This window comes from Leucopleurus acutus (genome assembly GCF_964270905.1).
Source record: "Leucopleurus acutus genome assembly, chromosome: 15".
NCBI classification, from domain to species: Eukaryota; Metazoa; Chordata; class Mammalia; order Artiodactyla; family Delphinidae; genus Leucopleurus; species Leucopleurus acutus.
The window spans coordinates 82,780,732-82,807,733 of NC_139157.1; positions in this window are offsets into that span (position 1 = coordinate 82,780,732).

Consider the following 27,002-nt stretch of genomic DNA (forward strand, 5'->3'; position numbering starts at 1 on the left):
ATTGGTGAAGAAAGCAAATGGAAAAGACTTTGATTTTGCATTAATCTGGGTCTTGCTTTTAAGAATGAGTTTACCCTTGATGTAACACATCAAGCACCAGTCTAAATCTCAAATCAATTGCTATGATGTGAGAAAACCAGGTATGCTACCAGGCAATTAGCTCTTGACAGCTGCTAAGTTCAGTAGAGATTTCTGAAGCGGTATCCTTTGAGATGTTAAATTCTGGTAGCCTTGACTGCACAGCAGCAGAGAGTAGGATTCCTCCAACATATTACAATCAACTGTCCTGTAGAAGACACACCTGTGGCTCTTTAGGAACAAGAAATAGGAAAATGCTTGTTAATTCTGCCTTACAACTCAACCTAAATTAAATTTGACAAGTATTCCAAAATTACATAATTTTCCAGGTAACCAGTTTCTTCAGCAGCTTAGACGATATGAAGAAGTCATAAATTGGTTGGTAATTAATTCCTTGGGTAACTTATTCCTATGAAATTAGCTTAGGCTATGAAGTGCTCCTGGGTAATTGTAAAGTGAATTATGCCAGAGCAGTGTTTCACATCAGCAGTTTATATATATATATATATATATATATATATATATATATAAAATTAAATGCTGCAAGCAAACTCTTAAAGAGTCTAATTCATTTCAGAGTACCATATTTTACATCATCTAAAGATGGGAAAGTTTTGTCTGTGGTAAATGAGAGAGTTGAATATTCAATTTAGAAATCCATACTTTAGGATGGATTTCCCCTTATGAATTCTTTTGTTTGTTATTTCACCATCATTATTTTTACTGAAAAAACTTAACTCCTGTTTATAACAGCTCCTTAGTATGAAAAATATCAAACAATCACAAAAGCAGAGAATATTATAATAAACTCTCTGGTGCCCAGAGCCCATCAGCACAATGTTTGCTCTTTCTCTTCATTTCTTCTCTCCACGTGGGATTTCTTGGAAGTAAATCCCAGACATCATCTCTCACCTGTGTATATTTTAGAATGTATCTGAAAGGCAAGGACTTCCCTTTTAAAATATAGCCACTGTAGGGCTTCCCTGGTGGCGCAGTAGTTGAGAGTCTGCCTACCGATGCAGGGGACGCAGGGTCGTGCCCCGGTCCGGGAAGACCCCACATGCCACGGAGCGGCTGGGCCCGTGAGCCATGGCTGCTGAGCCTGCGCGTCCGGAGCCTGTGCTCCGCAACAGGAGAGGCCACAACAGTGAGAGGCCCATGTACCATAAAAAAAAATATATATATATATATATATCTCCACTGTATTATCATTACACGTTCCCCCCAAATAAACAATAATTCTTTAATGTCACCTATCTAGTGGTCATTCTCCACCTATTGTTATGTAAATATTAATTTTGTTTTTGTTTCTTTGTTTGACTTGGTATCAAAACAAGGTCTTGTTTCATCTATAGGTGTTTCATCCTTTTTTTTTCTTGCTTATTTTCTGTTGTTAATAAACTAGGTATTTGTCCTGTAAAAGTTGCTGATTACATTCCTTTACCGTGTTCTTCTGTCCCTTATTTACTATAAATTGGTATTTAGATCTAGAGGTTTCATTGCCATTCTATTTCATTTTTTTGGCAAAATTACTGGTTGTTTACCTGCCCTGATATCTGTAAAACAGTGCTGTGAAAATTCATTTAATAGCTGGAATAGTTATATAAGGTGATACTTCCCCTCATTAACTATTTGCTTATGCTGAAGCATAGTACATATAGAGGAAGCAGAAAAATGCTAGATTCTTTCACTTTATTTACCAGTTTTCAAAATTATGTTTTGGTTTCTTGTATACTACAAAGGTGATCAATGGGATTTAAAAAAATATTTATCATTATGTACTCATAGACTTAAACATATTTTATATGTTTTAATCTACTGCCATTAGTATCCTTTTTGATGCTCAAATTGTTCCGTAGTAGCCTATTCAAATTGACTCCTGAGTACTTTTGACAGGACCCTAGTAGTCTTTGGTCACTTCATTTTGTTTTGTTTTGTTTTCTGGAATACCAAGATGCTCCAGGATCATTCTAACAATTTCTTGCCCAGACCTGGAATAAGCCATTTCGCCAAGGAGCCCTGGTTCCTTTTAGTGGGAAATGGTATTTAGACACAACAATCCAGGTGTTAGAGTTATTCTTTGCTACCAGGCAGGATCCTGCTTCTAGGCATTTTAAGAACTATGAAGGTTTTGAGATTTTACCTATTTGTAATTTACGAAATTTGCCTTCCAAAGTTTCACGAATATTGGTGGAAGACAAGAGATTCCTGGGTCAAAGATGAAGAAAAGATTATTACTCTATTCAGTAGAAGTAGCTAGAGTATCAGCATTTTTACTTCAGTATCTCCCATTTCCCCATTTCCCACACAGTGGGCCAGGTGATACTGCACAGGAGCTGAGTGTGTTGTGCTGAGCTTAGGAAACCTGGATATTTTCTGAAGGGCAATAAGAATTTTTGCCCTGTGCTCTGGAGGAAAACTCTGTTTCCATCTTCCAAGGCTGTTCTCTATAGAAACATCCTTGAAATGATAGTTGGAAACAAAGGGCAGTCAGTAGCTCTGCTTATAAGATGTGCAGAACTGTGAGACATCCATGGATTATTGTATCCCAACAGGTGTTTTCAGTGGACATTTGAAATGAAACAGTGAATCCATTTCCAATTCAAATTTGGGACAATAAGGTTTTTTACTTTTACATCTGTTGATGTTACATTTGTATTTTCTTTACCACATGCCCCATATCCCAGTTCTCATGAACAACAACATAATTATCCATTTTCCTTGTCTAACTCAAGGAAATAATACTCAGAATAAAAATACCAGTAATAGCACTGAAAATATAAATAATATGATTCCTATAACAGTTAAATTTTTTTTGCATTTTGTTCTTACGGGTATATATACAAGAATATACTGTCAATTTACAGAACAGAAACAGACTCATAGACATGGAAAACAATCTTATGGTTACCAAAGAGGAAAGGAGGGGAGGGATAAATTAGAAGTTTGGGATCAACAGATACGTTCTACTATATATAAAATAGATAAACACAAAGACCTACTGGGAACTATATTCACAAGGAGCTATATTCAATATCTTGTAATAACCTATAATGGAAAAGAATCTGAAAAAGAACATATATATTTAACTGAATCATTTTGCTGTACACCTGACAACAAAACATTGTAAAATTAACTATACTTCAATTTAAAAAAAATTAAAAAAAGAAAATACAGTCAAATTTCTATGCTTTAAAGTCATTTGAATTAGTTGCCTTTGTATGGTTATTACATCAACTGGATACACAATATATTTTTTATGTTACTTTCAGTTTTTAGGAATTGTTGTTTTAAATTTAATTTGAGCTTCTAAATATGTAAAGTATTTGCAAGGCTTCAAAATAAAATATATGAAACAAGATAAATTCAGAGATGTCTAGCTTCTATTCCTGGTTCCTCCATGACAAATAGTACTAAAATATAAAGCCCTGTGGATTTATCTTTACATATTTTGGCCAGTCTAACTTTGGGACAGACAGAAGTGGGAACCCTGGATCAAAGGGTAGATGCATACACAAAGTGTTCCACAAGCTCAGTGTGTTTTAAGGTTTAACAATGTCAGAAATATAAATGTTAAAAACTTACAAAAACTTATCACTTGATGGCTCAATTATTTAAATTTCATTTACATACTTAATCTTGTCAGTTGGAAGAATAATTTTCTAATTTTAATTTTTCCATCAATGTTTGCATCATCTATGAGAGAGCCTAAAAAGTAAATAAAAATTATTACTTAAAATTCACAACAGTAAGTGAGTATATAAGAATATAAAAAACATTCAAATTATATTTTGTAGGCTTATAGCATTTATTGTTCTGAAGTTAATAAAGCTTAAAAATGCTCTAAGACTTTTGGGATACCCTAGGTTGCTAGGTTTGGTTGGTTTAAACAATAGAAATTTATTTTCTCACAGCTTGGAGGCTGAAACTCCAAGATCAAGGTGTTTGCAGGTTTGGTTTCTCCTGAGGCCTCTCTCCTTGGCTTGCAGGTGGCCGCCTTCCAGCTGTGTTCTCACACGGTCTCTCCTCTGTGCAGCTACATTTCTGTGTCCAAATTTCCTCTTCTTTTAAGGGCATCAGTCGGATTAGATTAGGGTCCACTGTAATGGCCTCATTTTAACTTAGTCATCCATTTGAAGGCTCTATTTCTAAACACAGTTATGTTCTGAGGTAGTGGGGCTTGGAGCTCCAGCATGTGAATTTTGAGAGGCTACAGTTCAGCCCATAACAACATCAAAGTCTCCTCCGTGGGGTGGTGACATGTAGCATTCCCAAGAGCACTGCCTGGAGGGCCCCTTCCTTCACAGCCTCACCATCAGAGTACATTGTGCATCTTTTGAATTTCTAACAACATGGTGGGTGAGATATGATGTCTCAGTGCAGTTGTTTCTGTAACTTATCTTGTTGAAGTAAGATATGCATGCAGTAAAGCACACAGATGTAATGTAAGGGCTCCATTAACTTCTTCAGAGGAAACATGCACATATATTCACTGCCCAAACCAAGACAGAAAACTGCCGTTATCCCAGAAACCTGTCTCGAGCCCCCTTCAGTCATTCTCCCCCTAAGGTGACACTCATCTGACTTCTATCACCCCAGATTCTGTGTGCCTATTTTTTGAACTTTATATAAATGATATCTTAGTTTTCTGTGTCTGGCTCATTTTGTTCATTTCTGTGATATTCATCCATATGCTTATACAGCAATAAAATACCCTCTTTCGTTGTATAACATCCCATTATGTGAACATACCAACATTTATTTATTCATTCTATTTATTGATGGCATTTGGGTTGTTTCTAGTTTGGTGCTACAGAATAACTATATTCAGCTTTAATAGACAGCAATTAATTTTCCAAAGTAGCTGTGCCAGTAACCTCCCCAGCAGCTGTGATTACAATTTCTTTGGTACACGTCCCACCAACACTTAGTGCTGTTAGTTTTTAAAATTATAACCATGCAGATGTGTGTGAGGTGTTTTCTTATTATAGTCTTAATTTACCTTCTCTTGATGACTAATGATGTTGAGCACATTTTTACATACTTGCTGACAATTTGCGTCTTCTGTTTTGTGAAATACCTACTCAATTCACTCGACCATTTTTATTTTTCCTCATCAATTTGCCTTTTTCTTTATGTATTCTGTATACAAGTCTGTTCTTTATGTTTTCTATATGTAAGTCCTTTCCTGGATATAAGCATTACAAATATTTGTCCCATTCTATGGTGCAGATTACTTTAAAGGTGAATTTTATTTTAGAACAGTTGTAGAGTGACAGAAAAATTGCAAAGATAGTGCACCAGAATTCCTGTATATCCCATACCCAGTTCTCTCTATTATTAAATCCTACATTAGTATTTTTCATTTGTTAAAATTAATGAACCAATACTGATACATAAACATTAACTAAATTTCATATTTTATTCAGATTTACTTAGTTTTTTAACTAACGTCCTTTTTCTGTTCCAGGATCCCATCTGGGTTATCACATTACATTTAGTTGTCATGTCTCCTTAGGTTCCTCTTGGTTGTGACAGTTTATTAGACTTTTCCTTGTTTTTGATGACCTTGAGAGTCCTGAAGAGTACTGGTCAGATATATTGTATAATACCCCTCTAATGGAATGTGTCTGATGTTTTTCTTTTTTGCATTTTATACTTAAGGGTACACACAGAAGAAGATACAGTCAATTTACAAAAGAGAAAGAGATTCACAGACATGGAAAACAATCTTGTGTTTACCAAAGGGGAAGGCTGGGGAGGGATAAATTAGGAGTTTGGGATTCACAGAGTAAACTGGCATCATGGGCTTTGTGGAGGAAGATCACAGAGATAAAGTGGTCTTTTCATCACATCCTATCAAGAATGCATACTACAAGCATGACTTATTGCTGGCAGTGATAGCCTGATCAGCTGGCTGAGTTGGTGTTTTCTAGGTTCCTCCTCAGTTAAGTGTTTTCTCCTTTTGGGGGGAAGTCACTGTGTGCAGCCCACCCTTCAGGATTGGGAAGTTAAGTTGCTATGCCCCCCATCCTTGAGGGTGGAGTAGCTACAGAAATTATCTAGAAATCTTCTGCATGGGAGATTTGTCTCTTCTCCTTCGTTATTAACTTACTTCATTTATATCAATATGAACTCACAGACATTTGTTTTATTTTTTGGGTTGTAATCTAAGACCATTTTATTTTGTTGCTCAGATTGTTCCAGCTCTGGCCATTGGGGGCTCTTTCAATTGGTTCCTGTGTCCCTTTGATGTCCCCCCAATATTGTGGGCTATTTTTTTGGGAGCACTTCCTTATTTTATGGCTCTACAGAGATGCTCAGGTGTCATCTTATGTATTTTCTGTTTAAGTTCTAGAATCAGCCATTTCTTCAAGGATCCCTGATTCCTTTTATTAGAGGGAGGGCACTAGGTGGGATCATTGCTACTGGAGAGTCACTGCTTCTACACCCTTTCAGCTGATAGAGCAAGGCTGTATATGTGCATATACTAACCTGTGTATATGCACACATTTATAAATGTTTCTGTGTGTAAACATTGATATCTGCATTAGCTAAATGAGTTCATTACTGATGAGTTCATGCTCAGCTAAATGAATTTATACACAGTGTCTAATCCATCACCACATGGATCATTCCAGCCTCTTCCACTTGCTTCTCAATAACCTCTGACTCCAACAGTAAGAAACCTGGATCCCACCTCCCACCACCCATCCATTTAATTGTTCAATTCTGGTACACATGGATAGTGGTATCAGAATTGTTCATCCATGACTCAACTTTATATAGAGTACAGTTTCTTTTGCCTTTAGTCTTATAAAGATGAAACTCATTTGCAAAGTTGTTTAGTTTAAAACACCCACCTCCTTCAGTGAGGTTGTGTCATAAATGTGTAATACAGTTAGATTGCTTTGTCACACTCTACATTCCGTCAATTTGCTAAAATTACCATTTAAGTGTTGCTACAAGTTTATGGCTCCAGTGACTTCTGCTCAGGGTAAGCTGATCTCAGTCGCTATATTGTTCAGCATGTGCCTGTTTCTTCACATTATGTTTTTTTTAAACTTTATTTTATTTTTATACAGCAGGTTCTTATTAGTTATCCATTTTATATATATTAGTGTATGTATTCATCCCAATTCATCACACACATTCTTTACAGTTTGAAGTCACTGTTTGCCCTGCAATCCCATTCCTCTGATGGATTAAGCAAATTTGTTTATATTCAGTTTGTTTATGTTTTTCTTGTTTAAGGGTGGAGATGATGACTTCCAAGCCCTTTATATGTTGGAGTTTTGGTTTGATTTTTTACACTCTTTTTTTTTTTTGTGATACATGGGCCTCTCACTGTTGTGGCCTCTCCCATTGTGGAGCACAGGCTCCATACGCGCAGGCTCAGCGGCCATGGCTCACGGGCCCAGCCGCTCCGCGGCATGTGGGATCTTCCCAGACCAGGGCACGAACCCATGTCCCCTGCATCGGTAGGCAGACTCTCAACCACTGCGCCACCAGAGAAGCCTGATTTTTTACACTCTTAATGATGTCTTTTGATGAATTGAGATGCTTTTTAATGAAGTCTGAATTTTTACCCTTTTTGGGTATTACTTTTTCCTTCTCACTTAAGAAATTTTTGTTTTTCCAAGTTTGTGAAACCATTTTCTATGTTCTTATCTAACAACTTTGTTGTTTTATCATTCACATTTTGATCTATGATCCATCTGAGATTGATTTTTATGTGTTGTGGAGGTGGAATTAAGATTCAATTTTTTCCCCTTGTGGATTTCTAACTGATTTAGCACCACTTGCTAAAAAGTCCTTCCTTTCCCTACTGCATTGCATTAGCACCTTTATTGAAAATTAGGTGATGATTTATTTAGACTCTTTCTAGACTCTTAATTTTGTTCCAATGGTCTATTTGTTTATCCTTGTATGAACATCACAGTGTTTAATTACTAAATCCTTACATAAGTCTTGATATTTGGTAGTGTAATGTCTTAATATTTAGTAGTAGAAGTCTTTTAATTTTATTTTTCATCAAGATGGTCTTCTCTATCCTTGCTCCTTTCAATTTCTGTAAAAAATTTAGAATCAGTTCAACAATTTTCACAAAAATGTCTGCTGAAATTTTGAATGGGATTGCATTGAATCTTAGAGAAAATTGAGAAAAATTAATGTCTTAAAAATATTGACTCTTCCTATCCATGAATATGGTATATCCCTCCATTTATTTTGGTCTTCTTAAATTTGTTTTTAGTTTTTTTCTGTAGTGGTTTCACATCTCTCTCAGTAAATTAATTCCCAGGTAGTTGATATTTTTGACTTACTATAAATTATTTTTAAAGTTCATTTTCTATTTGTTTTTGTCTAGTACATAGAATAACAATTTTTATATTGTCCTTATAGCTAGTTACCTTGTTAATTTAACTTAAGTCTAATAGTTTTTCATAGATACTTTAAATTTTTCCATGTACATAATCTTATTATCTATGAATAATGACGGTCATATTTCTTCCTTTCCAGTCCTTGTAACTTTTCTTTGTTTTTCTTTTTGCAGTAATGAGGACTTCTCTTACGTTGTTGAATAAAGTCATGATAGCAGGCTTTCTTATTTTATTCTGTATGTCAGAGGGTAAAACTTACACTCTTTCAACTTTAAGTAAGACATTTGCTGTGTAGTCTTTTTTTAGGTAATATCATTGATTACATTATACTAATCAATGATAAGTAATAAGTAACAAGAAGTTTCCTTTTCATTCCTAATTTAATAAAATTATATATATGTGTATCTATACTTATAATGAGTTTTACATTTTTATCAAATGTTTTTCTGTTGGCTTTTCTCCTTAGTTTGTTAATATGGTTAATTAGGTTAATTGATTTTATATTTAAAAAATTTACATTTGTGGATTAAATCCAACTTGATCGCAATGTTTATATTTTACAGAGTTGATTTACTAACTTTTGTAGGTGTTTCACATCTGTGTTGTAGGAGAAATCTCACTGCAATATTCCTTTCTTGTAATATTCTTGCCAAGTATTGATATCAAGGCTATGCCAACCTCACAAAATACTTAGAAAGTGTACACTCTTCTAATAAATCTCTGCAAGAGTTTGCAAAATCTTGGTGTTAAATATTTGTAAGAATTCACTAATGAAGTCATCTGGTTCTGGTGATTTCTTTGTGAAAAGCTTTTAAATTATAGATTCTAGTAGACTATAGCTGTAGGAGCATTTAGATTTTGTTTTTTATTGTGCCAGTTTTGACAAATTGGATTTTTAAAGGATTTTGCTCATTCAATATTATTATCTTTTTAATATCTGTAGGATCTCTAGTGAAGTCCTTTGTTTACTTCTTAAAGTTGGCAATTTATGTCTTCTCTTTTTTTTTTTTTTTTTTTTGCGGTACGTGGGCCTCTCACTGTTGTGACCTCTCCTGCTGCGGAGCACAGGCTCCGGACGTGCAGGCCCAGTGGCTGTGGCCCACGGGCCCGGCCGCTCTGCGACATGCAGGATCCTCCCAGACCGGGGCACGAACCCGTGTCCCCTGCATAGGCAGGTGGACTCCCAACCACTGCGCCACCAGGGAAGCCCTGTCTTCTCTCTTCTTCATCTTGATCAATTTTTCCAGAGATTTATTGATTTGATTAGCTTTTCCAAAAAATCAATTTTTGGCTTTTAAAAATTCCTAATTTTTTGTTTTATATTTTATTTATTTCTGCCTTTTTTTCTTTCTCAAGTCCTCCCTCCTACCTTTTTGAATTTTAACTTTTTCTTCTTCCTTTCCTTCTTCCCTCCCTCCCTCCCTCTCCTTTCTTTCTCCCCTTCCTTCCTTCTGTACTTCTTTCTTTCTTCCTCTTTTTTCTTCTGTTTTTCTTCCTGATTTTCTTCCTGATTTATGTTGACAAACAACCTTTTGTACCTTATCAGGGACCTAGTTGGTAATGGCCCAGTGAATCACTTCTGAAATCAAGCATTAAGACCAATTGTCTTAGGATCATAGTGGTGGTTACCTATAAAATATTGTCATTAAAACAACCTCAAAAATATTAGGATTCATAATCATAATCGAATTATTTATCAGAATTCACAACTGTTCATTTTATTTTGCTTAATAATATGCTGTGAATATTTTTTCACAACACACTAATTTTTATAACACAATTTTTAATGGCTACATAATGTTCTAGTGTAAGAACAAAGCATACTTTATTGTTACATTTAATAAACAATTTTATATTGTTGGATACGTAAGGTGTTTCTAATTTTTACGACTGACTTACTAATTGTGCTCTAACTTAGTTAGTAGATATGCTCCTGAAAATTATGTAGAATCTAATTTTTTGTGAATTAATGGTTATTGTGGAGAGAACAAACATGGTAATTCATTGTGTTAAAAGGAGTAATTCGTTTTCTACAATATTTGTTCCAGGGCTTCCCTGGTGGCGCAGTGGTTGAGAGTCCGCCTGCCCATACAGGGGACATGGGTTCGTGCCCTGGTCCGGGAGGATTCCGCATGCCACGGAGCGGCTGGGCCCATGAGCCATGGCCGCTGGGCCTGCGCATCCGGACCCTGTGCTCCGTGGCGGGAGAGGCCGCAGCAGTGAGAGGCCTGCATACCGCAAAAAGAAAAAAAAAATTTGTTCCAAACGTCTAAATGTTTACATAAAGTTTGACTTAAAATTGGCTGACAGCTGTGATATCATGCTCTTCACTGAATGTTATAATTTTTTTCCTCTCTCTCTCTAACACAACCATACACACTAATTTATATTTTCGGATTTGGCCCATTGACTTTGTACAACAATAAATTGTTAGACTAAAGAGAACTTGAATTATTTTCTAGAATTTATAAAAATGAGCACTTAGACATAGGAAGATGATGTCATCTATAGTAAGAAGGAAGACAGGGAAACAGAAGAGGAAGCTTTGCCTTTCATTGTGCTTATTGCCACCACCTGTGGCGCCTGTGTGGTGACTGACAGTTATTTCATGTGGAACCTGCTGGCTTCTTGCTTCCCTGTGCTCTGGAAATCACCTGACTTCACCCTCTGTGGGACATCTTCCCAGCATTATCCCAAGGGGTATGAAATCGTCACCCTATTACGTGATACACCAAGGCCGGGACCACTGAAGGGTTAAGTAGAGATTTTTTTATAAAGCACTTCAGAAATGAAAAATGTTCTACAAATGCCAAGATTATTAAGGCATTTGGCAGCATTTCAGAAAGTGGAAATTTTTCTGCTGACTTAGGTTTTGCTTAATCTTTAAAATGAAGGTGTCAAACCCTCAAATTTCAATTTAATTCAACAAACATTTATTGAGTATATATGATTTTCAAAGTTTGTAGACTAAAATGAATAAAACTTGTTCGTCCCCTTAAGAGGTTTACTGTTTAGTGCCTGGATAGACAGACACACAGCTCCTTATAATACAGGGAAAATCCCAAAAGTTCCTCAAAGCGGTATACGGTGTTCACTGTAGTTGTCAGAGCTAGAGGGTACTTCCAACCGGAGTTAACCAGAGATTGAGTTGTGGGGAAGGAGACGTCTGACCTGGGCCTTGAAGGGTGTTAACATTTTAACAGAGCAGATCCTGGGAAAAGGGCATTTTAAGCAGAGGAAACTAGGCATTTAGAGGTGGAGAAGGCATTTCATGGAAAATGGAAGTGTCTCAACTTTGTGCATCCTGAGCAAAGATTGAGCTGAGGAAGTAGGGTGGGGTCAGATTATAGAAGACCTTTATTACCGGGCTAAGGAGGCAGCAGAGCACTGCTGAAGGCCTTTGAGAAGGGCAAGTGAGGATACAGGGCATGATGGGACACAAAAAGTAGACACTCAATTGTTTATGGAGTCATCCAATGCATTACATTTTCTTAGGAATATTCTAATGCCAACGGCAGTTTTCTTAGATAAGTTCCTCTTTCTGTTCAAGGCAATGGGTCGAGTTTCTACGAAGATACAGGTTGTGTTTTAAGTATATCTGACCTCTTGCTTTGGCAGAAGTGCTTCTCTTTACCTTGTCTTCACCGTTCCATCTTGGTCTCCTCCCAGCACCCCCATCCCCTTGAAGGCAAAGTCACTTCCCTGCTCACTCTTGTGCTGGCATCTCTGGTCGGGTTACTTTCCTTTTCTTACTGATTCTGAGTTCTATTGTTTCCCTTCAGATAATGGAGAGCTAGGTGTACCCATGAACTTCTGTGATTCTCTTTTTTTTTCTTTTTTAAGTATTCAGTGCTTAGCATGAATCACTGTAGAGAAAAGTGAAAAGTGCTAGTGAACAAAAATGAAGCCCTGAGGGAAGAGAGAGCAGAAGAGAGATCTTTAAAGCGTTTTTTAAAACTAGCTATTCAGCAAGGTAATATCTCTGCCTCAGCTTCTTCATGTGTCACAAGGAGGATGATAATGTCTACTGCATGTGTTGTTAAAAGAACTAAATGAGTTCATATTTTGAGCAAAATGGTTAGCCAACAGACTTGTACATGGTTACCACGCAGTAAAATTTCCCTTAAACAGAAGGATGAACATTCAGTAGATATCCTAAAATAATTTCATCATGGAAAAACAAGTTTGCTTTTTCTACTATCCTTATTCTACTTTTCCTCCATCTTGTTCCAGATTTCTTAAGTATTTGTAACCTTGAGAAAACATAACATAACCTCTGTATAGAGATCCTCCTCTCTTCCAGAAACCAGCTAGTAGAAGAAAGGCCAAGTAGCAGCTGAAGAGACAACCACCTAAACTAAATTTGTATTGAAATCTTTCTTGCTTAACTCCAAATTTCATTGGTTCCTTCTTATAAGTGAAGAATGGGATATCTCTTGTAAAAAATTAACTAGAGTCAGGAGGCCAGCAGGGGGCGCCCTCACACCCTGTGATGATGGCAGAGCCCAGTGGGGAGAAGAAAGACTCCTCTTCTTTCCTGGCAAGGACTCAGCCAATGAAAGCTGTGGACGCTTTGTTTACTCCAGCCGTCCCAGCTTCCTCTCCCCTCTGTGAAAGACTTCTCTATTTTTGCTGGGGACTCAGACGGTCACTTGCCATGGTTGCAGACACCAAACTGCAATTCTCTGTTGATCCTGAATAAAACCAGTTTTGCTAGAGAAATATCTGGCAGTATATTTGTTTTAGGTCAACACTCTGCACATATTTTATCTGATAAAGCTCACATATTTTACTCAGTCAATTTATGTCATAATAGCTAGGATCAGTGATTCTCAATCAAGGGCACTTTCTTCTCCCAGGGAATAGTTGGCAAAGTCTGGAGACACTTTTATCACATCTGGGGGTTGCTGCCCATGGGTAGAGGCCAGAGATGCCTCTACCCTACAGTACCCACGATGGCCCTCCACACACACACACACACACACACGAACATTACTCAGGATCAGATGTTAATAGTGCCAAGGTTGAGAAACTCCGGATCATATTGAGAGAGTCTACGCTTTAGTGCCAGCTGAGAGTGAGGCTTTGAGGAGATGGTGCTAGAGAATGAGCAGGTGGAAAGTCAAGCTGACTACCTGGCATACCTGAGTGGAGGATTCTGGACCAGGGCAGGTAGGAGGAGGACCCTGTGATCCAGGGAGAATTTCTGGCAGTTGGGGTCTGAAACAAGTTTTGCTTATTTGTCAACTTGGTCAAGGCAATAGGAACAGGATATTCAGGGAATCACATGGCTGTAGGGAAGGGCTTGCTGTCATGTTTCTTCTGATGGAGACCCTCCCAAAAGGTATGAATGGTGACCTGGGCCAGGTTGAGGGGAGAATCCAGTGCTGATTAGCTCAGCGTTTGTGGGCACATTGCAATAGAGTCAAGAAAGCAGGAAGAAAACATGACCCGGAGCCAGAATCATTTAGAATATTTGCAATGAGATAGATATAAGTGGTGGGTTTATAATATGTGCAGAATTCCTCGATATTCCCTTCAAAGGGGGAGCCTAATTCTCTTCCGTTTGAGTTTGGGTTGGGCTTAGTGATTTAGGTCTAATGATGGGCTAAAAAAGAAATAATGGAACATGACCTCTGTGGCTAGGTTACAAGATTCATGGCCTCCGCCTTCTTCTCTCTTTTTGGATCACTTTCTCTGGGGGAAGCCAGCTGTAGTGTCATGAGGACACTCAGGTAGACTCATGAAGACATATGAGGTAAGAAACTGAGGCCAACAGCCATGTGAGTGAACCACCGTGAAGCAGGTCCTCAGCCCTGGTGGAATGCTCAGATGACTGCTTGAGGACACATGGAGACTCTGAGCCAGAACTCTCAGCTGAGCCGCTCTCGTATTCCTGACCCTCAGAAACTGTGTGATAATACATTCTTGGTGTTTTAAGGTGGCAAATTTTGAGGTAGTTTGTTAAACAGCAATATATAACTAACATAAATATTCAGGAGTGAGTTTTTTCATTAAGAATTGTTCTAGATAGTATGCAGGATGTTTAGGTGTAACTTTTAAGGAGTAGAGGTGTCGTTGCCTCTTCATTGTAAGAGATAGAATTTTGATTCAGAATTGTGTGGTTAGGAATATGGACCTGTGAACAGACTGCCAGGATTCCAATGCTGATTCCCACTTACTAGCTTTGCGACCCTGGGCAACTTAACCTCTCAGGATTCAGTTTGCTCATTTTAAAAACAAAGATAAGGATTAATAGTTGTAAAGTGCTTATGAGAGTGTCTGGAACATAGTAAGCATGAAATAAACATTAGCTGTTATTATTATCTCTGTAGTTGTATCACCTTACACTCAGAAGGTGATTCACATTTATAAAATACTCTGCGTATGTTATTGGAAAGCTTGGAGCCTGGGTCAGAATGGGCCCAATGAATGAATTCTCAAATTTAGCATAAAGGACTATCTTTATGTGGGACCCTGTCCCACACAGTTTTCAGGCTGGCCTGGAGGCTGCAGCACTTAATGCCAACTGTGTGGTTGTTGCTTGTTAACTATTGTCATAAGAACAACCTCAAATGCATTTGTGTGAGAGGCAAATAAAATGGTCGTAAAATGTTCATGTTTTTTGACAGCTTAGCTCTTAATGAATACTCTTTCCCCTGAACTCTTAAGGAAAATTTATCTAATTTTAGTGCCAGGTACATTAACTTTTCAAAGAAGGAGATGTGATCTCAAATGTCATGTGCCCTTACATACAATACATTTTTACCCACTGGTTAAGGTTGATAATGATGTTATATGGATTTCAAGTAATTGGCACAAATCTGGAACTTGAAATATAAAATTTCAAAATAGAATTTAAATTTACCAAAACTCTTCTCAAAACTACCTTTCTGTTTAAATGAGTATCAGTCCTGCGCCTGGCCATTTGCTATCTCTGTTACTTGCACCTCTGAGCTTTCAGAATAAACCCATTGTCATGCACTGAATGCTTGTGTCCCCTCCAAGATTCATAGTTGAAAACCTACCCTCCACAATTAACGGTATAAAGAGGCGGAGTCTTTGGAGGCAATTAGTATTAGGTGGGCTTGCTTCTGAGGACACAATGAGAAGTTAGCCATCTGCAGCTCACAAGAGGGTCCTCACCAGAACCTGACCGTGGGGCACTCTGACCTGGGATTTCCAGCAGCCAGAATATTGAGAAATGAATTTCTGTTGTCGATAAGCCATTCAGTTTATGGTATTTGTTATGCAGCCTCAGCTGACACCAGGCATATTTACTAGACAGCATCACACTCAAGCCAATTGTGTGTCTAAGGGGAGAGTAGGGCAGAGCAATGTATCACTTTGGATTTTTTTCTTTTTTTTCCTAATCTTGAAATAGCACAATAAGTGGAGAGGAATTTTAGAAAATTTTGCTGGAAAAATAAAATATGAGAAAATATACCAAGAGCATATCTTTCTTGCTTAGAAATGGAAATGGCAGATTTCCATCATGTTTATCAGAACGAAGGAAGAATAAAATCAAAGAATTTGAACTGCATGTGCTTTTAAAAGAGCTGTACTGTTCAAGAGCCATAGTAAATCATAAAAAGACAGCTTGGCATATTTTATTGTGTGGGGAGGAAACTTAACTTCGCTAAAACTGACACTATTTAGAAAATCACAATACCACCTCTAATCACGGTGTATCTTGTATGGGTCTAACCCGTTTGCTTCACAGATTTTACTGAAATCAGTCTGACTTTGTTTTGTCATTTTTACTAGGATAAATCCTTAAGCAACTGCATTTCAAATTCCTTCTTGATATAAACTGTAGAAGTGATAGAAAGAAGAGAGGAAACTATTTGGGGAAAAATGCTCTCCTTTTTGTATGAAGAAAAGAATTTTGAAATAAATAACTATATTTTGTTTTTCTATAAATAGGGATAATAATATTTTCAACTTTATAGGGTTGTTATCAAAATGAGTTATCATTATGAGTTAATATTAATAAAGAATTTAGAACAGTGCCTTGTTCATAATGCATGTTATATCAGAGCTAGTTAAGTGCATAAATAAGAGAATTTTTAGGATGCAATTGTTTAGGGTAGAAATAAGTGTTAGTGATAATGTGGCATGAGGTAGGCCACTGGAGGTGTAATAGGAGGGTGACAGGCACCTAAACGTTCATTTGTGTGATGAGTTCTGTTTGTTTCTTAGCAAACGAAGTTGACCCAATACATTCAGACAGGTCTGCAGAGGTCTTCTGAGCAGACGAGGACAGAAGATGGGTTGCTTGAGTGCTGAAAATTCTTTGCTCTTCTTTCCTTTGTTAGGGCTTCACCCCTCCTTGCCTGGTTCTAGGAGAGGCTTTCGGATTTTTCTTTAAGGCTTCTTTTTTTTTTTTTTTTTTTTACATTTTTTAAAAAATTTATTTGCGGTATGTGGGCCTCTCACTGTTGTGGCCTCTCCCGTTGCGGAGCACAGGCTCCGGACGCACAGGCTCAGCGGCCATGGCTCACGGGCCCAGCCGCTCCGCGGCATGTGGGATCTTCCCGGACCGGGGCACGAACCCGTGTCCCCTGCATTGACAGGCAGACTCTCGACCACTGCGCCACCGGGGAAGCCCTAAGGCTTTTTTGTTAAATTTCTTCCATCAGAATGTTCCCTAACCTTATTATCTTGCTGACTGAATTAGAAGAGTACAGTTTTAACATGGTGTATTGCCCCAAAACATGTGCTCACCCACTCATGCACTCACAGGAATATCCCCTGGCATGAATGCTGGATAAGTTTCAACTAAAGTTTGGATTTCTTTTCTGTCAGAATTCACCTCCAGGGCGATTATTCAGTTAAGGGAAGGAGGGGCTGGGTACTCTGATTCTCTCTGAAGTAGGCCTAAACTTTCTGCGATAATATCAACAACTCACATTTGCTTCTGGCTTTACAATTAAAAAATACTTTCTGGAAATTATCCCTTTTGATTCTCATAACAATCCTATAAAGTATTAATATTGTTCACTTTTATCTGAAGGGAAAACTGAGTCTCAGAGATTTAATTAACTACCCCAATACCACCACTATACGTAGAGTTAAGAGTTTTCCAGACCTAAACTTTCTTCCCAACTTGCTTTCAGGCTACCACCCAGGGTTTTATTTTTAAAACCAGAATCAAGGCAAAAAATTCAATATGGTTAGCAGTTTTGTTTGTCTGTTATTTTACTTCCCCCTCTCTCTCTCTTTTTATGTTTCACCCTCTCTCCATAGTTGCTTAAAAGAACAAGTTTGAATATCAATTAGCCACACACTAATGCCTTTAGCTTGAGTTTTTTAGACCTTGTGGGAGGAAAAATTCCAGAGCTGTCTCCTATGATTCCCATTCCCTAGTTATCCCATCAGATAGTTGTCTCCGTACTGCTGGACAGGGACCCTGCAGTTGTAATTAAGGTTACTAATCAGTTGACTTTAAAATAGGGAGATTATCTTGGATTTTCCGAGTGCACCCATTGTGACACACAAGCCCTTTGAAAGCTGGAGAGGAAATAGAAGAGAAAAAGCCAGAGGAATTCAAAGTGTGTTGACTCCATATTTTGTTGCTGGCTTGAAGGAGGAGGAGGCCAGAGAGGAATTCTGCCAACCACTAGTGAGCTTGGGTTAGGATGCTGACCCCAGGTGAGAACTGCAGCCCTGCCTGGTACCTTGGTTCCAGCCTGGTGAGACCCTGGACAGAGAATCCAGCCACGCCGTGCTGGACTTTTGGCCTACAGATCTGTGAGATAATAAATGAGTACTGTTTTTTTTTTTTTTTTTTGCAGTACGTGGGTCTTTCACTGTTGTGGCCTCTCCCGTTGCGGAGCACAGGCTTTGGACATACAGGCCCAGCGGCCATGTCTCACAGGGCCCAGCCGCTCCACAGCATGTGGGATCTTCCCGGACCGGGGCACGAAGCCGTGTCCCCTGCATCGGCAGGCGGACTCTCAACCACTGCGCCGCCAGGGAAGCCCAATGAGCACTGTTTTAATATGCTAACTATGTGATAATTTGTTATGCAGCATTAGAAAACTAACACAGATATGTACATTTAAGTCTATATAATTCAAAAGAGAATATGTGAAATTTTTATTTACCACATTCTCGGCCTCACTGGACACTGAGATGAGAGAATGATAGCAATCTCCATTCATCATTGTCAGAAAGCACATGGCTCCAGGGGATTCTAAATAGCTTCTAAATTTAAGGGAATTCTACTACTCCTTAAGCAGCAGTAACATTGCTCTACCTGGTAATAAAAGGAGTCTGAGTCACTTCAAGAGGTTGTGCATTTGGGTGATTCCAGTAGTGATGATGTTGTCTGCCAAGACGTCTACATGCTATTTCACCTACCTACACTGGCCAGGGCTACACACTTCACACCATAGGGAGTCTGTGGTCTTTTTTTTTTTTTCTTTTGTGTGACTCTAATTGACCCCATGGCAATGAACCAAAGATCCCAGCCTCCTTTGTAAGGGTAGAAAAAAACACAGCCAGCACCTAAGTGTCATCCATTGGGCATTTTGTTTGGACCATGAGTTCTATTCCCAGAGATTATAGGCTGAATTGTGTCCCTCAAAAATTCATATGCTGAAGCCCTAAACCCCTATTACCTTTTCTGGAGTAGGGTCATGGCAGTGGTAATAAGTTAAAATGAGATCATGCTGGAGTAGGGTAGAACACCCCAGTCCAATTTTACTGGTATCCTTATATCAATAAAAAGGGAAAATTTCGACACAGATATACACACACAGGGAGAATGCCATGTGGGAATAAAGGCAGATATTGGGGTGATGCAGCAAAAGCCAAAGAACACCAAACATGCCAGAAAACCACCAAAAGCTAGGAGAGAGGCCAGAACAGATCTCTCTCCTCACTGCCCTCAGAAGGAACCAACACTTCCAACACCTTGACCTTGGACTCCTAGCCTCCAGAACTGTAAGACTATACATTTCTGCTCTGTAAGCTACTCAGTTTGTGGTACTTTGTTATGGCAGCCCTAGTAAACCAATATACTGCGTGATATAGAAACTATTCTCAGACCAGCCTTCATTACAGCTAAAGAATGACGGGGTAACCTGTTCCACAGGCTTGTGTCAATCTAGTTGTAATTTTGACCTTGATGGCAAAATTTTTCTGACACAACTAAGGTGTTCAGCAATCTGGTGTCATCTCTAAACCTTTTCCAGATCAAGTCTGCCTGTATGATCCTATATTCATCAGTTACCCTGAAGCCCCACATGGAGGTGACAGCACCTAAGATAAGCACGTGACTCATTGATTTGAGATGGGCCAAATTCTGAGAATATTTTATTGCTTGTCATAAAAATGTGTTAAGTAAGACCACAAAAAGTATTATCAAAGAACTACCATAGTTTCATGAACAATCAAGGCAATGGGTTTTCTGAAGTTAACAAAATCGACTTATTGGTCCTTTACATCAATATAAAAGTTTAGAATAGGGAAAATACTCAGCACTATGCTTTTACTAATTCTAATAGCTTCTTGTATCAAATGCAAAAAATGCCAAGTATGTTTTTGTTTCTTTGTGTTTTTTTTTTTTTTTTTTACGGTATGCGGGCCTCTCACTGTTGTGGCCTCTTCTGTTGCGGAGCACAGGCTCCGGACACGCAGGCTCAGCAGCCATGGCTCACGGGCCCAGCCGCTCCACAGCACGTGGGATCTTCCCGGACCGGGGCACGAACCCGTGTCCCCTGCAACGGCAGGCGGACCCTCAACCACTGCGCCACCAGGGAAGCCCGCCAAGTATGTTTGACAACATTTGTCTGTAAAATAGAACATACATTTAAGAAGAAAATGTTGTTTTTCTTATCTATGTATTTAGCAACATTGAAAGTTAAGGTTAGATGACAGAGAGAAATAGGAAAAATCTAAAATTTGGGAAACAAGTGTTCCACGTTCTGTTTCTGATATCAGGCACAGTTTTGGGCCATCGTTGTGACCTTCCTCTGTCTGGTTCTTCATCTGTGAAATGGAAGTGAGTGGGCTGCCATGATATTCTTCCCCGGAATGTTATGATGAGATAATGTGGAAGTTCTTTAAGTTCTTTGAAAAATATATCCAGTATGTATTTTCCCAAGGAAATATGAAAACTATTTCTGTACATGTGTGTGTGAAAACTCATCTGGTACTGTGGCTTCTAAGTCATCAACTTATTGGAATCGTTTTCTATAAAGATTTGGTTGAAAAGAGAGGAAAGTGAGCAGGGCATGGAGGCTACAAGGGAGCAGTGGATGCCCTGTGTCAGGGCACCAAGGCGGGAAGGAGACCAGGAGGGGCGGCTTCACTGTTACGAGGGTCTACATTTAGTACCAATACTGATATTATCAATGCCTATGACATTTTGCAAAAATGCTGAGGTTGGGTTGATTGGTAAGCTGGGACAAAGTGAGAGAGTGGCATGGACATACATACACTACCAAATGTAAAATCGATAGCTAGTGGGAAGCAGCCGCATAGCACAGGGAGATCAGCTCAGTGCTTTGTGACCACCTAGAGGGGTGGAATAAGGAGGGTGGGAGGGAGACGCAAGAGGGAGGAGATATGGGGATATATGTATATGTATAGCTGATTCACTTTGTTATACAGCAGAAACTAAGACACCATTGTAAAGTAATTATACTCCAATAAGGATGTTTAAAAAATAAAAAAATAAAAAAATAATAAATAAAAACCATTTCCAGGGTTACCTCCCCCCACTGTGTGACCCTTGCAAAAAAGCTTTAGTCTGCTGTAAGCTGGTAATCCGTTAATACATGGATACCCTGGTGGGGAAAATAAAATTGGATTGTATACCTTAAAAAAAAAATGCTGAGGTTGGGATGATTTTATATATGTACGTATATGCACACACACACTCTGAAGCTTCATATAATGAGGCCATGTATAACAAGCACTTTATATAAAGTCTAAAGCAATATAGAAAGACACACATAAGGCTTTCTAGTTTTGAAAGGTTTATCTCGCAGCCTTCACCCTGACATCGATTCACTTGCATTCACAGATTCAGAGCGGTAAGAAATCCCTGAATTACAGGGTTGTATGTACAAGAAATTCAAGCGGGGTAACTGGGGCAGATTGATCCAAAACAGCTCCTTATAAAACCTTACTCATTCTTCCAGGCTCAGTCACTTTTTTCCATGGAGTGTTTCTGACCTCCCACTTCCCATTCTGATGCCCCCTGCACACAACTGATTCATTTCACGCCCGTAAACTTATCACGTGGTATTAGCTCAGAAATCGCTTTCCCTTCCTCTCGCACAAGCTTTTGGTGCTGAGGTCACAGCAGCGAGTGGTAGGGCAGACCCTGGCAGGGACTGGATCTCCGCCCCTCCTCGACGCCACGCAGAATGCCTGCAGCTCAGGCACAGGCGATGGACCTATTTGATTCCATGAATGCCGTGTGTTTATTCAGGACATAGACCTGTGCCTGTCTTCAGTCGAGTTCTCGCTTCTGCCTCTAATCTTTTCTGTAATGGGCCTGATAGTAAATATTTCCAGCTTTGTGGGTCATGTGGTCTCTGTTTGCTCTGCTATCAAAAGCGCAACCATAGACAAATGGACATGGATGTGTTCTGATAAAACCTTATTTGCAGATACAGGCGTTGGGCCAGATCTAATCACTCGTCCTGCCTTTTTTTCTCTCCTTTCCTATTTTTCTGAGTTAAACTATTATCAAGATCCCTACCTAAGGCCTGGCAGTCGTGTCTATAACTGTACGCTGAATGAGCGAACGGACTTCTACACAATTTGATGCTGTGCAGTGTCTAGGAGCTCGGGCTCTGTGATCAGATTTGTACTGAAACCCTATCTTGGCCACTAATTAGCTTTGCGATTGCAGGCAAGTCCCTCAACTTCTGTAAGGCTCATCTGTAATACGCAGGTGACAGTATTTACCTTACAGGGTTATTTGAAGACAGAATCTCATATATAATTAATTATCCTTATGATTTTTTTATGTCTTTTTTTGTTTATGCCCGCTATTTACAGGGACCATCTTTATTCACATTTATATCTTCAGAACCTAGTGCAAGGCACCCTGATCTGGCAGTGGGTAACTTAGTGTTGGATAAATGGTAGGATCATGGCAGGTCACTGGAATTTTTGCAGAGACTTTTATAGAGCAGTTTTAGGTTCACAGCAAAATGGAGAGGAAGGCATACAGATTTGTGATATGCCCACACCCCAAAATGCATAGCTTCCCCCATTATCAACATCTTCCCCATTGATGAACCCATATTGATGAACATCACAATATGATTTTACATAAAAATATAGTTGGAGATAGAGGAAGAGTCTGCCACGCAGGAAGGCCACTTTTGGACTCATATTCTAGAGAAAACATGTTTTGGTTCTACTGATTTATTCAAATAAGAAGCAAGGGTCACAGAGATCTGCTCTCGGGGGTGTTTCCTGCCAGGACATGAGCTCTTGACACTGAGTGAATATTTCACATCCCTGCCTTAGGTCAGGCCACGCTGACTGTTAGCTACCAGTGAAACGTGTGTTACCAGCCTAAGGTCCACATCTGCCTCACCTGAGATAAAAGCGTCTTTAACTTTCTTCCTCTCAGGGAAAAAGGCATCAGCAGTCTGTGAAATTGCTTCTTGAAAATCAGATATAGGTTTTGCTCTTTGGGCAAACTCAGTGCTCCTCAAAATTTACTGAATTCTTGAAAAGAATATTTCTTAATGGACAATTTCACTTTGCTATGATATTGAAAGTAGCTTATGAAATTCTCACATGCAAAAATTTAACATTTTCGTATAATTACAAAATAATATATACATATTGTATGAAAGTCAGAAAATACATCAAAGAGCTGAGAGGATAACAAGAATCAAGATAAATATTCTGGATTTCTGTATATACATATACACACGTATTTATGTGCATATATACATATATTGAGTTATTCTAAGTGTTCAAATGTATTGTGTCATTTAATTTTCATGATACCTCAGTGAGTTAAGTACAATTACTCTTTCCATTTCACAGATGAGGAAAATGAGGCTTAAAGAGACTAAATGACTTGACTGAATTCATACAGATAATTGTGGAACCTGAATTTTAACTCAGATGCTGTGATTTGCATTTCTGTTCTTCAGTCTCTACGGTGTGTGTGTGTGTGTGTGCGTGCACACACATATGTACAAAACATGTATGGTCATATTGTATATATTCTGTGGAAACCTGTTTTTCAATTGGTTATAAATATTTCCGATGTCATTAATATTTTTCTATGACATAATTTTGGGTTATGGCATAGTTATCCATTGTAAAGCAGGATTTGTTTATTTAAAAACACATCGCTAGACATTAAAGACATTCTCTGACGAATATCAATACTCATAAGTATAATGGTGTCTACAGAATGCATTCCTAGAAGGAAATTGCTGGGTCAAATGATATGCAAATTTTAAGGCTTTCAATATATATTGAACAAAGTGTTCTAAGAATTGTTGCAACTTCTTCCTCTAAAACAGAGGTCTGTCTTACCAGATCTGGCCCAATGCCCGTATTTGCAAATAAAGTTTTATCAGAACACATCCATGTCCATTTGTCTATGGTTGCACTTGTGATAGCAGAGCAAACAGAGACCACATGACCCACAAAGCTGGAAATATTTACTATTGGGCCCGTTACAGAAAAGATTTACAATCCCCTTTCTACATAGTAGGTTATAAAAAGTATAAGTTTCCTTGCATTCCTGCCCATCTTGGATATAAACAGGTAGATGGACAGGTGTATATATATATATATATATACAGTCACAAATTTGGTAGGCTAGATTAGTGTTTCAATGTAGAAAAGAAAATTTCTTACATTTACTGTCCAGTTGCCTTTCTTCTTTTGTGTCCATTATCCTTTTTTTAGTGTTTTTACTCTCTTTATTTGCCATTTTGTTTGTTGAGTTCTTTATAAATTAAAGATGTCTACAAATTTCCCAATAGATGTATTTCCCTTTGAGTCATCTGTCTTTCGTGTTATTTACAATGGCTTTTGTTATATAGGAGATTTGGATTGTTTTGTAGTGAAATCTGCCACTACAGTGAAATTTTTATTTAGGATTCCTTCCTTCAATTAAATTTTACTTAGGAAACCCTGTTGTCCCTTGTGCTTTGTGCAATTCACATGTATTTTCACTTGGCTCTTTTATAATACACTTAATTATTTTTGCATTCATTTATTACTGTTATTTCTTTAATTTATCTGGACTATATTTTGAATGAGGCTTTCAAGTGAGGAACTAGTTTAAAATATCTAGACAGGCAATTATCCAGCCTTACTGATGGGACAATCTTTCGCTACTGATTCACAATTCCACTGTTATCACCTGCTAAATTCTGGTTCACATGAGTGTCTGCTTCTGACTTCTGTGACAGTTCACTCATGTCTGTTCTCAGGTTATCCACTAAATTCGTACTCAGTTTTAATCGATGAACAAAATCCCCTCATTACATTTTTATAATTTTTTTTGCATCTTCTATCCTGTTTATTCTTTCAACTGAATGAACTTTTGAATCACTTTTTCATTTTTAAAAAAATCAGGATTTAAGTTGAAATTCATTAGAACAATTATTTGAAAGGGATTGAAATCTACCATGTTAAGTCTTTCCATTGAGTCAGATTCTGTTATGTTTCTGAGAAATATTCAGTAGTTTATGCAGTATAAATCCTGCACACATTTTCAAATGTTTATTCCTACGTAAATCAAATTCTCTTGTGTTAATAAACTTTCATCCATTACGTTTTCTAAATGGATGTTCTTGGTATTTGAAAAAAGCTATTATTTTTCTAACAGGTTTCTTTTGTGTCTTCTCTTAATACTTTAGTTATTCCTCAGTTGATTCATTTGGGTTTTCTAGGTAGAGAATCTTTTAAAATATTATACTTCTGATTTAAGGTTTTTATTGTGTCGGTCAGAAATTTTAGATAGTGTCAAGCCTTAGGAGCAGCTGTGTGCATCTTACCTGTGCATTGTTCCTCATTTAAAAGTAATTCCTTGAATGTTTCTCAGTTATACCTGAGGTTGGCTACTGGGTTAATATACACTTTCTATGTCACGTTAAGGAAGTATTCTGCTATTCCTATCATATTAGGGAGTTAGTTGTTTAAAGATAAGTGTTTGCTGAAATTTAGCAAGTGGGTTTAGATATCTGTCAACACAATTTGTTAGTCTGTGCTTTTCTTTTTGATCTATGCATAGGAAATGTTATATGAATAAGTTCCTAATGTTAAACCATCTTCGTTCTCATGGAATAAGTCTTACTTGCCATGGGGTATCATTTTTTTATACAGTGTTGAGTTTGATATCATAGCATTTTGTTTATTATTTTTAAAACTATAGTTATGATGAAAATGAACTGTAGTTTTAGTTTTATCTTTTTTTAGGTGTTGTTTTTACCAGTTGGGTAACATAAACTCAGGTGACTGCATGTTTTCTGTTGTGGTGGTAAGAACATTTAACACTAGATCTAACTTCATAATAAAATTTGAAGTGAACAATACAGTATTGTTAACTATAGGGGTGACGTCATACGGCAGATCTCTAGAACTTGGTCTTGCACAACTGAAACTTTATACCCATTGGATAGCAACCCCAACTTCTCCCTGCCCCCACCCCCTGGCAAATACCGTTCTCTGCTTCTCTGAGTTTGCCTATTTTAGAGAGTTCATATAAGTGGAATCAGGCAGCATTTGTCCACTTGTCCTTCTGTGACTGGCTCATTTCATTTAGCATAGTGTCCAGTTTCATCCATCTTGTCATATATGACAGGATTTTCTTTTTTCTAAAGGCTAAATAGTATTCCATTGTGTGTATATACCACATTTGATTCATTCATTCATCCACCAGTGGACACTTTGGTTGTTTCCATGTCTTGGCTGTTGTGAATAGAGCTGCAGTGAACATGGGGGTGCAAATCTCTCTTCAAGATCCTCATTTCAATTCTTTGGGATAAATACCCAGAAAAGGGATTGCTGTATCATGTGGTGGCTCTATTTTTAGTTTTCTGGGAAACCTTCATATCAGTTGTGCCATTTTGCGTTCCCACAAACAGTGTGCGAGGGTTCTCCATAACCTCCCCAACACTTACCTTTTTTATTTTTTTAGGACAGTCATCCTGACAGGTGTAGCTGCTATCTCGCTGTGGTTTTGATTTGCATTTCCTTGATGATTAGTAAACTTGAGCATCTTCTTATCTACCTCTTGGCCATTTGTATGTCTTGTTCGGAGAAATTTTTATTCAAGGTCTTTGCTCATTTGTTAATAAACATTCTGGAAAAGCTTATGTAGCATGACAGTTATTAAAATTTAACAGAACTTCCTAGTAAATTCTGTGGACCTCGTGACTTTTATAAGGTTGCCAGTAATGTTTTAAAATGGCTTCTCTCTGGCTAGTGATTTCTTCCAATATTTTAAAAGTTTTGGATGAATTTAAGAAGTATGCCCAATCAGAATATGCTGAACTGTCCTGGGTACACAGCTTGAAGATGACAGGACCTGTA